Consider the following 15,005-nt stretch of genomic DNA (forward strand, 5'->3'; position numbering starts at 1 on the left):
CTCCGGTGGGGAGTACGAAGGAGCCGCTGCAGATGCACGGTGGTTGATGAGTGTATCGGCACCGTGGACAAGGCCGACACTGAATGGGCTATGGTACAGTTGTAGCGACCCGACCTCAGACGGTCAAATCTCTGTGCTTCAGTGTCATCCCTGGATCGGTAATGCTGACACACACAGTACTCGAATGGTTTTATAACAGAGTAGCAATCACACACTTATTACATCGATAGTCTCAATGAGAGAACTTATTGCAATAAATATGGCTTAAGGCCATCTAAGTAATATAACAGCGAAAGGCTTGGAAGATACAGTGAGTCCATCAACTCCAACATCATAGTCGAGTGCACGACAAATGACCTAGTGCACCTTACTCTTCGTCTGAAAAGTCTGCAACATGATATGTGGCAGCCTGAAACGGGCCAGCACATGGAATATGCTGGCAATATGACACACTAGAGCAATGAATAGATAATGCTATCACTACATGCATATATGGCTGGTGGAGGCTCTATACTTATAATGTTTTTGCAAAAAGCCAATTTTTTCCTACAACAAAGGAATATATTTATTTAACTATCATGGTGGTTGAAACATTGAGAAGGTTCCTCCAACTCAATCCCAATTAAAGTAATCATTATCAACCCAACAAATTAATTTAGAGTGATGGGATCAAATCAACAATTCAAGTACCAGATACTCAAGTTGTCCATAACGGGGGACACGGCTAACCATGATTAGTTTGTACACTCTGCAGAGGTTTGCGCACTTTTCCCCACAAGACTCGATCTCCTCCGTTGGATTTCTCGCACTACATGGTGTTTGAGAAACGGATGACCGGGACACAATCTTTCGGAAGCATTAACTCTAACCCTGGGTAGACAGTACCAACCTACATCCCCTACATCTGCTAGCCTACCACTGCAAGAGGGCATGCAACCTAATCAACCATGCTAGAGCCCATAATAGCTTGTGGCTGCACACGGAAGTTTCTAGCATGAATAATCTTATGATCCCTTTGAGCCTGGGTGGCAAACCGTAGGATGATCACACGGGTACTCCAGGATATCCTAGGACAACACTGGATTCTCCAGGTGCCCGCAACCAATCCACCCAGATGTGTATTTAAGTCACATCTGTCATGGATACACTCAAACCCAATCCACGTCTACGAGCATAGCATGGCAATATAAGCATAACATAGAAGTAACTCCCAGGGTTTGATAATAAAAGGGTAGTAGATTCTACCTCATCATATACTTCCCAAACCCACAAGTTAAGAGATCCTACTCATGCAATGTTTGAGGGTTGAAACTAATGCATACAAACTGGGTAAAAGGAATATGATCAAAGTATTACTTGCCTTGTTGAAGATCCGCAAAACCTAGAGACTCGTAGTAGAACGATTCGCACTCCGGGAATTCTATCGCAAACAAATAATAGCATACATAAGCACTCAACTAAAAGCACGGATAAAACTCAAATAAGAAGATCTAACCAGAAAGTTCAATTGAAGAACTCCGGTTTGCAAAATGAATCAAATCAAACGGACCACTCAAACTACGAAAGAAACAAGATCCGTTTACTAATCTGGACTAAAGTCAAATTTTACAGTACCAAAATGTTGTTCAAGTTGGTTAAACAGAAAGAGGGCTTTGAGACGAAGATCTAGGCGCTTGTTTCACCTGATTTGGATAAACGAGCGAAAAGATAAACTAAAACGAAGATCGGGGCATAAATCGCGATTGAAAATAATCACGGGAAAACCCTGGAAAAAAATGAGATGAACAGGCTAAAACGAACGTTCGCTGTCTGCGGCTAACTAACGAACAACGTTCGTTAAAACGAACATACGGACGAACGTCCGCTATTTAACTAAACCGAAAACAAACTAAACAAAAAAAACTAGATCTAGGGTTTAAAAAAATAACCGACGGTTTTCTCGAGAAAACCAAGTCGGTGGCGGCTGCTACCTCGGCAACGGCAGGATCGGTAGCGGCGGGCGGCGGCTCCGGCAGTGGGGAATGGCGGCGGCGGCACTAGGGTTTGCGGAGGCGGGGCGGCTGGGCTGGCAAAGCGAGGCCTCGGCCTTTAAAGGGATGACTGGGGCGAGGTGTTTGGGACGCACACGGCCCGTTAGGTCGGTTTACTTTTTTTCTTAAATAATCCTGACGAGAAAAAACTAATAAAAGAAGTACTAAACGGAGTCCAAAAATCCTGAAATAATTTTTCACGGTCCTCTAATAATATTGCTGTCAGGACCCCGATTCCAAGTCACATCGATCTAGCTGGTAACACCTCATATCACATTGCGGCCTCATGCACGGTATCCCCACGGGTGTCGCCTTACCATGGCCCGGGACCCTTTGCGCCTTTTGGCTCACGTATATGATAGTGTCGCTAGCATCCATATGACAGAGAACCCATGCTGACATGGCTAGTCGTGAACCCAAAGCGGCACAGACATATGGAGACATGCATACACGAATCACATCGAGCATGTCGGTCAACAGCGTGTGAATCCGGGCTGTAGCACTAGGCTAACAGGATTCTGGGGAACCCAGGCTGTAGCAGGCTAGGCAGGACTCCGGATGTCACCGCGTGACATTTCCCCGAAGGGACAGACATAGAACGAAGTGAAACACATGCTGGCCAGTCAAGCGTCCTGAGCAGTAGTGCTGGGCTAGCAGGACTCCGGTGAACCGGGCTGTAGCGGACTACTATGGCTCGAGGAGCACTAGACTACATTTCCCCATAAGAGAGTCTGCCAAGGATAAACAACTAGATGGTCGGAGTCCACACATACCAAGCATTTCAATCATACACACAATATGCTCGATATGTGCAAATACAACATGGCATCACAACAAAACTCTACAACTCAAGTACTTTATTTAAAGGCTCAAGAGAGCCATACATAACATGTTCATACAGGTAGGGGTCACATGACCCGACACTCAAGTCATACAAGCATACAAGCACATGTGGAAGCAAATAGTCTGAGTACAGACACTAGAAAGAAAGAAGGCTTCTCGAAGCCTGTCTATCTACATAGGGCCCGCCATGGCCAGGATCACCACCTGGGTGGAAAGTTACTCATCGATGTCGAGGTCTACATAAAACCCATCGGAGGGGGTGGTGTTGTCGTCTGAAAACAGTAATTAAAGCAAACATGAGTACAAAGGTACTCAGCAAGTCTTACAACAGAACCTACTATACATGCTAATTCTGAAGAAGGTGGTGGAGTTATTGCAGCAAGCCAGCTTTGACTCTTGGCTAAGCTATCCTACGAGACACCACTAGTAAAATAGTTTTCGCACACGAGTCCACTAATCACCAACACAATACCCCACCGGGGATCCTCCCTCGTCATCCTACGAGAGGGCCATCCTCGGTACTCACACTTATCTTGAGTCTTTTAGTAGTAACCATTTACTTGTCTATGAACTGTATAGGCAACCAAGTAGTCCTTTACCGCGGACGTGGCTATTCGAATATATGATGTTAACCCTGCAGGGGTGTACTTCTTCATACACACTCTCACCACTTACCATCGTTTACACGACATGTACTCGGCAACCTTCAAGCGGAAGCCCAACGAGGGTATCGGCCATGGCCTACCTAAACACTCAATTCTCTAGTCCAGGTTTATCGCCTATCTAGGTTCCATCCGCAGGGAGTCCGGCCGAGGTTTCCACATACGGCCCCGAACGATGTGAACAAGGTTCCCGAGACACCAAACGGGTGACTCGATACACCGTGCCACGGTGTATCTACCGCATCATAGCCCACCCCCAGGGTCAGCACTACGCACGCCCGCCAACACATAACCTACAAACACCAAAAACTATTAGCAACTCCTCGATAGATTACTAGGGTGATTAAAAACCGAGAGGGTCAATTAAGGATCCCAATGCATGGTAGTAGGTGATTCTTAAAATCACACATACATATCTCAGTTCTTAGGGACGGCCTCAATGAAACAACCCACCATGTACTCCTACATGGCCTCTCATCAATACCTTTACCAAAACATGTTCAACGCATCCCTCACATTATCGACATAATCATTTCACTCTAGCCCATCACCCAGATGAACCAGACCTGACACAACTCTAAGCATAGTAGGCATAGCAAGGTAGGAAATACATACATGGCTCAATCAACTCCTACACATGCTAGTGGGTTTCATCTAGTTACTGTGGCAATGACAGGTCATGCAGAGGATAAGGGTTCAACTACCATATCACACAGCAGTTTGAAACGTTGTTGTCTTAATGTAGTAAACAAGAGCAGAAACAAGAACATGTGATTGTATCGATATGATCAATGGGGCTGCTTGCCTGATGGAGTGGTAGTAGGGTACTGCTCTTTAGTTGGATACTCGGAGATATCCTCGGAGGCACAACCTACCATGAAAGACACACAGAATATAATCAACACATGGCAATATGCAACAATATGATGCATGCTATGACATGGCAAAATGATGTGTCCTGCCTAATGCAATGTGAAACAAGTTGAAATGGGTCCATTTGAATCAAAGATTCAAATGAAAGCTTAAGTTCTTATGCATAATAAGTGTATTAGCTTGTTTCACCTAAACAGCAAGGTTAGAGTGTTTTGTCATGCATGAAACCATTACAGATGGAAAGATTGAATTTCTCTGATCATTTTTCATATATAATTTGTTTGATTTGGAGCTATGGTCGATTTTCTATGATTTTTAGAAGTTTTGGCTATTTTCTGGAATTTCCTATATAAAAATAATTCCAGGCGCCAGCCCAGGTCAAACCTGACTGGTGGGACCCATCTGTCAGTGTCTCAGCTAACTAACATAATTAAGTTAGTACTAATTAAACTATCAGTGGGGCATGGGCTCGCATGTCACTGACCTAAACTAACTAAAATTAGTTAGCGCTAACCCTAGGTTAATTAGCAGAGGGGGCCCACTTGTCATAGACTCAGGGGAGTCAACCTGGGCCCACCCAGTCAAAGTCAACGGGTCAAACCCACCGGCGTTTAGCCGCCGGCGAGGCCAGACGCGGCGGAGGGCTTCGGAAAACGCCCACAGGCGACCATTTGCGCGACGGAGAGGCTCTACGCGTTGCTGGGAGCAAGCCGCAGCGTTTGGTGGCAGTGGTTGGGCTCGGGGTTGCCGGAAAAGGCGCCGGCGACGAGTTTGGCGGCGGCCGGAGTCGGGTGAAGATGAACTCGAGGCTATGGGGCACGGCGAGGCATGTGGGGTGGTGTGTTGGGCTCCTGGGGATGCGGTGAGCACGTTGGACACAATGGTGTGGTCAGTGGGTGGTCGGAGCATCGTCGGCGACGAGCTCCGCGGCAACGCGTGTGGGTGATCTACATGCGGTCGCTACGGGGCTCGAGAGGGAGGACGGAGAGGATAGGGAGGTGGCCAGGCTCACGGTGGTTGCAACGGAGCTGACGACAAGGTCGGGGACGGCCTGTTGCGACGGTGACGGCGGAGGGGATCTCCAACGGTGGTCCACGAAGACGGGGTCGGTGGAGGCGGTGCAGGGCGTGCGAGCGCTCGGGGCTTGGCCTGCTCGACATAGTCGACGACGGCGGAGCGAACAGACATGGTGGCGCGGCACGGGGACGACGGTGGCTATGGCTATAGCGGCAAGACGGCGGTGGCTGCATCGGCCATGGCTTCGGGGGAGCGAGGGAGATAGCAGGGGGAAGAGTGAGGTGTCCACGGGGTCGGGATGGTGCCGCAGAGGCGATTCGAGGCGTCGCGCTGGCGCGGGCGACGGCAGGCAGGCAGGGAGGTGGCGTGGCGAGCGCGGCGGCGTCGCGGTGTCCCTCCTCTGCCTACTGGCAGAGGTAGGTGATGACTGGCACAGGCCAGATGGGCCGGGCCAGCCAGGTAAGTGGCCTCTAGCCTTTCTCTCTCTCTCTTTTCTGATTTGTTTCTGTTTTCTAATTTTCTGCAACTGTTGGGCTTTATTAAAAATACTAAAACGTTTCCAGAAATCCTGAAAATAATTATAGGCTCTGTTTAGATTATTTCCAACAGCCCACACTTATTTCCAGAATTATTTGAGCATTTAAAATATTTTATAGCATTTAAATGTCCAAATTCAAATACTTATGATTTAATTCAAAAAATCTAGAATGTCCTAGAAAGGAGTGCACCATTTTTGCCAGGGGTTTTAGCCCAATCCAGAAATGATGAACATTTTGCGAAGGGCATTTTGGGTTCATTGAAACCAATTTTAGTAAACCCTAGTTGGTTTAAGGGGGTGCTGGGGGTTCTGTTATCCCCATTTCATCTTTCTGGGAGAATTAAACATGATGCAAACACTCTAATGCATGAACTTTCTAGGGTGTGACAACTCACCCCCACTCAAAAGAATCTCGTCCCAAGATTTTGGATCTGTTGGGAAGAAGGTGGGGTACTCGAGTCGAAGACGATCCTCCCTTTCCCAAATGGCTTCCTTTTTGGAATGGTGTGACCATTGGACCTTGAGAAACTTGATGTTATGGCGTCGAGTGATACGCTCGGTTTGATCAAGGATACGAACGGGATATTCCCGATACGAGAGATTATCTTGTAGATCAAGCGTTTCGTGGTCCACTCCACAGATAGGATCCGTGAAGCATCGCCTGAGTTGAGAAACGTGGAAGACATCGTGGACTCTGGAAAGATGCGGAGGTAGTTCCAATTGGTAGGCAACTTCTCCTCGTTTGGCAAGAATGCGAAAGGGTCCAATGTAACGAGGAGCCAATTTGCCTTTGATATCAAAACGATGGGTTCCCTTTAACGGAGTAACCCGAAGGTAAGCCTTCTCATCGACTTCATAAGTCATGAGTTTATGTTTACGATCATATTGGCTCTTTTGACGAGATTGGGCTGTTTTCAATTTCTCACGAATAACGTGAACCTGCTCTTCTGCTTCCTGAATCATATCCGGGCGAAAGAGTTGTCTTTCCCCGGTTTCTGACCAGTTGAGAGGCATTCGACATTTTCATCCATAAAGAACTTCGAAAGGAGCTTTGCCTAAGCTAGCTTGATAACTATTGTTATAAGCAAACTCCGCAAATGGAAGGCATTTCTCCCAACCCATTCCGAATGAGATGACAGAAGCTCGGAGCATATCTTCCAGAATTTGATTGACTCGCTCTACTTGACCACTTGATTGAGGGTGGAAGGCGGTGCTAAAAGAGAGACGAATTCCCATAGAATTTTGGAAACTTTCCCAAAATCGAGAGGTGAAGAGACTCCCACGGTCTGAGTTAATTTCCAATGGGACACCATGAAGAGACACTATTCGGGAGATGTATAAATCAACTAGCTGGCTAGCGGCGATACTCTCACGAACAGGTAGAAAGTGGCCCACCTTGGAAAGACGATCGATTACGACGAAGATGGCATTATTCCCTCTCTTGGTTCTGGGAAACCCAGTAATGAAATCCATACTGATTTTATCCCATATCCACTCAGGAATAGCCAAAGGTTGAAGGGTTCCAGCAGGCCGTTGATGCTCTGCTTTAACACGACGACAGACGTTGCAACTAGCAATGTATTGAGCAATTTCTCTCTTCATCCTAGTCCACCAAAACCTCTGGCGTAGGTCTCGATACATTTTAGTACTACCGGGATGAATGGTGAGAGGGGACTCATGAGCTTCCTTAAGAATCAACTGACGTAGATATTGTTTCTTGGGAACCACCAAGCGGTTCTCTAAGAATACAACACCTCGCTCATCCATGGAAAAACATTTAGCAACTCCGCTAGCGATGTTTTCCTTAATCCGGGATATGCCCTTATCATACCGCTGGGCGGTTATGATCTGATCCATAAGGGTAGGTTTCGCCACCAGGGTGAATAGAAATCCTTGAGGAACAATGTGAAGGTTAAGCTTACGAAATTCCTCGTGGAGAAGTGGTTGACTTTGTTGTAACATCAGGTTGTTACAATAAGATTTATGACTTAGTGCATCGGCCATGACAGGCTTTGCCCGGGGTGTAAGTTATTCCTAAGTCGTAATCCGAGATCAACTCGACCCAACGTCTTTTCCTGAGATTCAAATCCGGTTGGGTGAAGATATATTTCAAACTTTGGTGATCGGTGAAGATCTCGCAACGATTACCAAGAAGGTAATGTCGCCAAGTTTTAAGTGCATGGACTACAGCTGCAAGCTCTAGATCATGTGTGGGATAGTTTTCCTCATGTGGGCGTAATTGTCGTGAAGCATAGGCAATTACCTGACGATCTTGCATGAGTATGCAACCTAGTCCTTGTCGCGAGGCATCGCAATAGATAATAAAGTCCTTGGAGAAATCTGGTGGTACCAGTATGGGAGCAGATGTCAGGCGTCTTTTCAGTTCCTGAAAGCTGAACTCGCACTATGGGGTCCACTCGAACTTTTTATCTTTCTTGAGGAGTTCAGTTAGAGGTTTAGCAACCTTGGAGAAATTCTCGACGAAGCGGCAGCAATAACTCACTAAGCCAAGGAAGCTCCGAACTTGCTTTACCGTTTCAGGTGGAGTCCAATCAAGGACGGCTTGAAAACTCGCTCAGGATTGACAGTAATACCCTTACCAGAGATTACATGGCCTAGATAGGTCACTTCTGGCAACCAAAATTTACACTTGGAGAATTTGGCATAAAGGCGATGCTCTCGAAGTTTCGTCAATACTAGCCTTAGATGTCCGGCTTGTTCCTCTTCATTCTTGGAGTAGATGAGTATGTCATCGAGGTATACTACGACGAATTTATCCAAATACTCCATGAAGACCGAGTTCATTAACCGAGAGAAGGTGGCTGGGGCATTGGTTAAACCGAAGGACATAACAGTGTACTCGTATTGGCCATAACGAGTAACAAAAGCCGTTTTGGGGATGTCCCTATTTCTGATTTTGATTTGATGGTAGCCCAACCTCAAATCCATCTTGGAAAAGACTAAGGATCCAGCGAGCTGGTCATACAGATCGTTGATCCTGGGAAGCGGATACTTGTTCTTGATAGTGACCAAGTTGACAGGTCGGTAATCTACAACCATCCGATCCGTTCCATCCTTCTTCTTGACAAAGAGGACGGGGCAAGCCCAAGGGGAGGAGCTAGGACGGATGAAACCCTTTTTCAAGGACTCATCGAGTTTGTTCTTAAGCTCGGCTAGTTCTAAGGGTGCCATCTTATAGGGTCTCCTAGAAATCGGAACGGTTCCTCGAACAAGGTCTATCACGAACTCGACATCCCTGTCAAGTGGAACACCTGGCAGTTCTTCTGGAAAGACATCCGAGAAGTCTCGGACTACGGAATATCTTCAAGGTCTGGAAGGGGGGGTGGCATTTAGGGAGTAAAGCTGGCGCTTGGCCACTCGAGTTAAGACATTGATCGTCTTGCCCGATGGGTGAGTAAGTTGAACGGTTCTAGTGGCACAATCAATCTTAGCATAATGAGCTGACATCCAGTCCATTCCCAAGATGATGTTTATGTCTGAAGACTTGAGAGCTATTAAGGATGCAAGGAAGACGAGTCTATCGACAAGAATTTCATTCCCATGGCTTACTCTAGAAGTTTGCCATTTGGAACCCGGAGTTTGAATTACCATGGAAGTGGGCATGTCACAGAATGTCGTGTTATGCAATCGAGCATAGCTCTCAGATATGAATGAATGAGATGCTCCAGTATCGAAAAGAACAAATGCCGGATGGCAATTAACAAGGAGCGTACCAAGGACGATGTTAGGATCCTCATGAGCCTCCTTAGCTGAGACATAGTTGACATGGCCACGGGCAGTGGTGACTGGCTTGGCGTAGAATGTCTTTTCCGCTGGCTTACCACGGCCAACGGACTTTCCAGACTGATTGGGGTTGTTGTTCTGGGGACACTCTCGACTGTAGTGACCCGGCTCTCCACACTTGAAACATGTCACAACATTGGGGCATGGAGCAGCATTAGTAGCGGGGCCACCATAGGGCTTAGACGGTGCAAACTGCTGGTTGGGGCGAGGCGCCTCAAAGGATGGCCTCGGAATGAACCTAGGTGGCAGTGCCGTGCTTGGAATCCACACCCGGCGCTTCTGAGATCCAGAGCCGGATGAAGAACCAAAATCACGAGAGTGCTTGCGTGAAGCGTCATAGTCAGACTGTCCTGTCTCAGCACTGATGGCTTTATTGACCAACTTCTGAAAGGAGGTGCACTCGTGCAGACGAAGATTGCGGCGAAGCTCAGGGCTAAGTCCCTTGCAGAACCTTGCCTGCTTCTTAGCGTCGGTGGATACCTCTTCAGGAGCATATCGTGCCAGATCCCCAAATTCACGACTATATGCATCCACAGTCAGTCTTCCTTGGGTGAAATTGCAGAACTCTTCCCTCTTGCGATCTATGAGACCTTCCGGGATGTGATGCTCACGGAAAGCCTCACTAAATTCAGCCCAAGTAGTGATTTGGCCGACCGGGCGCATAGCCTCAAAGTTTTCCCACCAAAGTCTAGCAGGGCCTTCGAGGTGATAGGCAACATAGGTAACCTTATCAGCTTCGGCTATGTTGGCAAAACGTAGCTTGTGTGTGATGCTACAGAGCCAGTCATCCGCGTCGAGGGGCTCGGCGGAATGATTAAACTTTGGTGGGTACAACTTGATAAAGTCATTGATTGACACCAAGTCATTTCGCTGATGGCGTGCAGTGTTCTGCTCAATCCGCTCCAGCAAGCGGTTAGTCTCTCGCTTGTTTCTTTCTGCCTCTAGCATAACTTCGGCCAGAGAAGGCGGGTGAGGAAGATTTTCACCCCTAGCTGCACTGGCTTCTCCCTGCTCCGGGGCAGCAGGGTTGCTGCGGGTGTTGACCATCCTAGGAGAAAACAAGACAACGGTTTAGATAAGGATGGCACAAACTTAGCAAGGAAGTACAGAATGTAATGGGTCACATGGAATGCTAAGATGTTCATTGCACGACATGGTAATATAGAAACTACCATATATATACCATTGGTCATACAAACCGTACATAGTTTAGTACAAGCCCAGGCTAGAGTACAACTACGGTGAAAGACATTACATCTCATCGGAGGCATTCCAAGCTCCTATACATTATTTTTCTACACCTCCGGAGCGTGATACACACCAAGTCGTATCCCACGGGTCACGCAGGACTATGGAGAATACAACTATTACAGTACTAGTGAAACTACTACTAGCTCAGATGGCTCCGTAGTAATCCTCATAAAAGTCACCACCAAAGCCTGGAAGTGGAACATGATCATCTGGGAACAGACGGTCCTGCGGAGCCTGTGGACCATAGGGACTCGGATGTGGCCTTGGTCCCACAGGCGGTGGCAGACGGGGACCACGAGGAGGGGTGATGCCTCCTACATTGCGCCACTCCACACAATCTGGCAATCCTGACCGTACAAGGTACAAGTCCCTCATGTCCATGTATCCTGCCTGCACCGCAGGTGCAAACCGAGTCAAAGTGGCCCAATGATCAGAATGAGTGTGGAAAAGCTCCATACGCAAGGCCCGATTTTCGCGGTCCTTATCCTCGAGCATCTCGGCAGTGGTGCGGAGTAGTGACTCCTCATGTGTAGAGTCATAGTACAAAGCCTGATAGTACCCCTGTGCTCCAGGAAGTCAGGCTGGCATCTAATGGAAATCGGTGTTCTGAAGCAAGGCAGTCCTGGCTCGAATGATAGTCATCATTGAATAGGCTGCATCCTGCACATACATCTCAATAGTGACACCAAGTCCATAGGAAGAGTGAAGGGGCTCAGTGGCTCCAGGATAAGAGGGATATATCTTGACGGTACAGAGGTACTGGCTCTGGTTGAAGTCTCTGAACTGCTCCTCGACGGTATATTCCGGATACCACCGATAACCTGACTCGACCATCACTCGAACCAACATGGCTGTGTGGCCGGGCACATCGAGGCACCGGGTCAGACGAACCACTTGGTTCTGCGAACGGGTGCCCATCAGAAAGCACAGAACAATGCAAAGGCATTAGAATTTTCTAGGGAAAATCGGACGGCATAACGGCTGTAAATGCTCAGAAAAAGATTTGAGACATCCACAACAGTTTGCAATACCACTCAACAACATCATATCAAGGTTCTGATTCAACTCGCAACATACTAAAAGTAGTAGAAACTGTACTATGGCTGGTAACAATAATCCTATAAGCTACTACGGATTAGTAACACATGAACCTGATAGAAGAAGAGAGCCTAGTCCTTAACCCATGTTGAATGAGAAGAGAATGACTCAGATCAGAGGGCATAAGGTAAAGGAGTAAAAAGAGCCTTACGTTCCCTCCCACAATCAATTCCCCTACATATAACTAAAGCATTTCTAGACTCGACATCGACCAGTTTGGCTCAACGAACCTACAGGCAGTCCGGCTCTGATGCTAATGCTGTCAGGACCCCGATTCCAAGTCACATCTATCTAGCCGGTAACACCTCATATCACATTGCGGCCTCACACACGGTATCCCCACGGGTGTCGCCTTACCATGGCCCGGGACCGTTTGCGCCTTTTGGCTCACGTATATGATAGTGTCGCTAGCATCCATATGACAGAGAACCCAGGCCGACATGGCTAGTCGTGAACCCAAAGCGACACAGACCTATGGAGACAAGCATACATGAATCACATCAAGCATGTCGGTCAACAGCGTGTGAATCCGGGCTATAGCACTGGGCTAACAGGACTCCGGGGAACCCGGGCTGTAGCAGGCTAGGCAAGACTCCGGATGTCACTGCGTGACATTTCCCCGAAGGGATAGACATATGAACAAAGTGAAACACATGCCGGCCAGTCAAGCGTCCTGAGGAGTAGTGCTTGGCTAGCAGGACTCCGGTGAACCGGGCTGTAGCGGACTACTATGGCTCGAGGAGCACTAGACTACATTTCCCCATAAGGGAGGCTGCCAAGGATAAACAACTAGATGGTCGGATCCCACACATACCAAGCATTTCAATCATACACACAATATGCTCGATATGTTCAAATACAACATGGCATCACAACAAAACTCTACAACTCAAGTACTTTATTTAAAGGCTCCGGAGAGCCATACATAACATGTTCATACAGGTAGGGGTCACATGACCCGGCACATGCGGAAGCAAATAGTCTGAGTACAGACACTAGAAAGAAAGAAGGCTTCTCGAAGCCTGTCTATCTACATAGGCCCCTCTACGGCCAGGATCACCACCTGGGTGGCAAGTTACTCATCGACGTCGAGGTCTACATAAAACCCATCGGAGGGGGCGGTGTTGTCGTCTGAAAACAGTAATTAAAGCAAACATGAGTACATAGGTACTCAGCAAGTCTTACAACAGAACCTACTATACATGGTAATTCTCAAGAAGGTGGTGGAGTTATTGCAGCAAGCCAGCTTTGACTCTTGGCTAAGCTATCCTATGAGACACCACTAGTAAAATAGTTTTCGCACACGAGTCCACTAATCACCAACACAATACCCCATCGGGGATCCTCCCTCGTCATCCTACGAGAGGGCCATCCTCGGTACTCACACTTATCTTGAGTCTTTTAGTAGTAACCGTTAACTTGTCTATGAACTGTATAGGCAACCAAGTAGTCCTTTACCGTGGAAGCGGCTATTCGAATAGATGATGTTAACCCTGCAGGGGTGTACTTCTTCATACACGCTCTCACCACTTACCGTCATTTACACGACATGTACTCGGCAACCTTCAAGCGGAAGCCCAACGAGGGTGTCGGCCACGGCCTACCTAAACACTCAAGTCTCTAGTCCAGGTTTATCGCCTATCCAGGTTCCATCCGCAGGGAGTCTGACCGAGGTTTCCACATACGGCCCCGAACGATGTGAACAGGGTTCCCGAGACACCAAACGGGTGACTCGGTACACCGTGCCACGGTGTATCTACCGCATCATAGCCCACCCCTAGGGTCAGCGGTACGCACGGCCGCCAACACATAACCTACAAACACCAGAAACTATTTGCAACTCCTGGACAGAGTACTAGGGTGATTAAGAAGCTGAGAGGGTCAATTAAGGATCCCAATGCATGGTAGTAGCTGATTCTTAAAATCACACATACAGATCTCGGTTGTTAGGGACGGCCTCAATGAAACAACCCACCATGTACTCCTACATGGCCTCTCATCGATACCTTTACCAAAACATGTTCAACGCATCCCTCACATTACCGACATAATCTGTCACACCCTATCTAGTCATGCATTAGAGTGTTGCATCATGTTTACTCTTTCATCAGAAACTTGAAATGGGGATCTGTGAAACCCTCAGAATCATTTCTGAAAATGATCCAAATAAAAATTTCTCCAAAAAGGTCCAAGAAAATGCTCATGTTGCTCTCTGAAAATATTGGACAGAGATAAAAATCAAACCAATATTTTTAAAAGCTCATAAGTATTTATTTTGGGCATTTGGAATTAATGCATAAATATTTGCATTGGAAATATATTAGTTATATATATTAATATATGTCCAAAAATTATGCCATCTGTTGGGGAGCTCTGGAATAATATATCTAGCTCCTGCAAAAATTGGCATAAGGTTATAAAATGATTTAATATTTTATTTAAATCAAAACAAATGTCAGAAATTAGAAAAACAAAAATAAATAAAAGGAGGAGCTTACCTGGGCTCCTCCCTGTCCGGCCCAGCCAGCAGGCGGCCCAGCCCACCACTGCAGCCCTCCGTCGTCTTCCTCCCCTCGCCCCGAAGCTGCTGCGTGCTCGCACGCGCACGGCCGCGCGGCCACCCCCTGCTTGCCGACGAGCTCCTGGCCGCGTGGACGACTTCCGCAGGCCGTCCCGATCCCCCTGACCCCCCTCACTCTCCCGTGCACCTCTTCCCTCTCTCCCTGCTTCGCCTCCCTCGCCCCCTCTCCCGAAGCAGAGCGCAGCCGCCGACGCCGTTCGCCGTAGCTGCAGCCACCGCCCTTCCCTCGCTCCCCCGACTAGCCCAGAGGCTCCGCCTCGACCCCCTCTTCCTCTCCACCGAGCCACGAGGCCCCGGACGCGCTGCAA

Source organism: Triticum aestivum, chromosome 5A (assembly GCF_018294505.1).
Source record: "Triticum aestivum cultivar Chinese Spring chromosome 5A, IWGSC CS RefSeq v2.1, whole genome shotgun sequence".
Classification (NCBI taxonomy): domain Eukaryota; kingdom Viridiplantae; phylum Streptophyta; class Magnoliopsida; order Poales; family Poaceae; genus Triticum; species Triticum aestivum.